Source organism: Cherax quadricarinatus, chromosome 90 (assembly GCF_038502225.1).
Source record: "Cherax quadricarinatus isolate ZL_2023a chromosome 90, ASM3850222v1, whole genome shotgun sequence".
NCBI classification, from domain to species: Eukaryota; Metazoa; Arthropoda; class Malacostraca; order Decapoda; family Parastacidae; genus Cherax; species Cherax quadricarinatus.
The window spans coordinates 3,776,053-3,778,816 of NC_091381.1; positions in this window are offsets into that span (position 1 = coordinate 3,776,053).

A 2,764-nucleotide genomic window follows, 5' to 3' on the forward strand; every position below is an offset into this window, starting at 1 on the left:
TGATAGGTGAGATACATAGGCAACTTTATTCCGAAACGTTTCGCCTACACAGTAGGCTTCTTCAGTCGAGTACAGAAAGTAGGCAGGAGCAGTAGAGATGTGAAGACGATGTAATCAGTCCATCACCCTTGAAGTCGTAGATTTGAGGTTGTCAGTCCCTCAGCCTGGAGAAGTTCTGTTCCAAAGTCTGGAACTAACTGAAGATGGAGCGACAGTGTTGAGACTTAAATACTGTCGAAGGAGAGGTGCATAGTAGTAGTAGTAGTGAGAATGTACCACTGAGAGGTCACGTCCCTCTCAGATCAAACAATTCTCACTTGAAAAAGTTGTCCAAGGTGTTTTCTCTTCTGTACCAGTAGGTATTTTGTGATCCATCAGAATAAACGTTTATGTAAAGTGAGTCAATATGAAGGTTCAAAATCATGATGCTCTTGAACTGAATATTCTTTATTTTATTGATGTATTCTTATAAATGAGTGATATGTGCATTCAAAAATTTACCCGAAAAATAAGTAAACTGCTAAGCAGTTTAGTTAGTTCGTAGGATAAGGATCCTCCAGGTGGTATGAAGGATCCCAAGGTGTCAAGGTTGTATTAATAATGTGAATTAATAATGTGAAACAAAGGTACCAGAGTCAGCCTTTATTAGGGTGTTGATAGCGTCCTCAGTTCACACACTGAGGGGTTCAAAGATCCATCCCAGCACGTGTGAAATGTTGAACATGTCTCCTTACAACGAATGCCCTTGTTCACCTAGCAATAAATACGTACCTGAGAGATAGACGGCTGTATAGAGAGCCCCTCTCTACATAGCATGCCAATGATGTCGGCTAAGTTGGTAATAGTTGAATCAATTCTTGTAATAATAAAGATTTATTATTATTATTATTATTATTATTATTATTATTATTATTATTATTATTATTATTATTATTATTATTATTATTATTATTATTATTTTTATAGCATTTATGGAGACTTGAAAATTCTCTATTAAAAACGAAGCGTCGTCAGCTAAAAAGAGCTAAGTTTCCTTTTTTTGGTCTGATTTTGTAGCTATCTTCTGCCTCCACTGTTTGTTTACAAGTGTAGATAGATTATGAGCGTGCGTGCTGGTGGGTGCATGCTAACATCTTTCAGGGATGTATTATATTAATCTAACGGTGTGTTGACCTGGTGGAAGGGTCTGCTATTACAACGCTTCAGTGCTGACGCTAAGTGTGGGTGTCAATTCCACCGATGGTGCAGGAACTTTAATACGCTATGGTGGTGCGAGTACCGTAACACAGTACAGTGCTGCAAGAATCCTAGCACGAAACAGTAGTGTATGAATCTTAGCACAGTACCATGAGGCAAGAATCTTGTGCCACTTTAGAGTGGTACAATAGTTTTGGCACTGTTCAGTAGTGTAGTATTCTTAACATTCTTCAGTAGTACAGAAAGTTAACGTTGGTCTTTGCCATAAAAAATCTCAACACTGTTATAAGAAATTTTAATTAAGCTAGCTAATGGTATTGGAACCTCAGTGCTTCCTTATGGTATTGAAACCTCAGTGCTTCCTAATGGTATTGGAACCTCAGTGCTTCCTAATGGTATTGAAACCTCAGTGCTTCCTAATGGTATTGGAACCTCAGTGCTTCCTAATGGTATTGAAACCTCAGTGCTTCCTAATGGTATTGGAACCTCAGTGCTTCCTAATGGTATTGGAACCTCAATGTTTCCTAATAGTCCTCAGTAGTTCAAGCACCTTAACACTGCCCCAGTAGAACACGTACATTAACACTTCCCCAATGGAGCAAACACCAGAACACTGCCCCAATGGAGCAAACACCAGAACACTGCCCCAATGGAGCAAACACCAGAACACTGCCCCAATGGGCGTGTGGTAAGGATATTACCTATTCTGGAGACCGCTGTAACATGATGTTGACACGTCCTTCTCAAACCAAACCTATCTCGTTACATTGTACTACTACTACTCTTACTACTACTACTACTACTACTACTACTACTACTACTACCCTATCGCAACTTACCACCTAATACCTGCCACTATATACATACTCGTTCTTAGCTATCTCTGTGTTGGGACTAAAGAAGCCGCTCGTGGCGAATCGTTTCCTGTAAGAAATGTCTTTTTCCTACACATTTCCCCAATGGAACAAGCACCTTAACACTGTCCCACTGGAACAAGCACCTTAACACTGTCCCACTGGAACAAGCACCTTAACACTGTCCCACTGGAACAAGCACCTTAACACTGTCCCACTGGAACAAGCACCTTAACACTGTCCCACTGGAACAAGCACCTTAACACTGTCCCACTGGAACAAGCACCTTAACACTGTCCCACTGGAACAAGCACCTTAACACTGTCCCACTGGAACAAGCACCTTAACACTGTCCCACTGGAACAAGCACCTTAACACTGTCCCACTGGAACAAGCACCTTAACACTGTCCCACTTGAACAAGCACCTTAAAACTGTTCCATTGGAACAAGCACCTTAACCCTGGCCTAATGAAGCAAACCACTTAACACTGACCGAAATGGAACACGCACCTTACTACAGCCCAAGTGGAACATGTCCCTTAAAACACTTACCCAAATGAAACAAGAAGCCTGACACCACCCAATAGTACTAAAAACTACATTATGAAAGAATTTGCAGCCAATAAAAAAAACACGTTTTCCTTGATTTTTTCCAAGCCAAAAATTTTGATAAGTCCGAATTCAGGTAGACAGCCAACAATTTTACAGATAA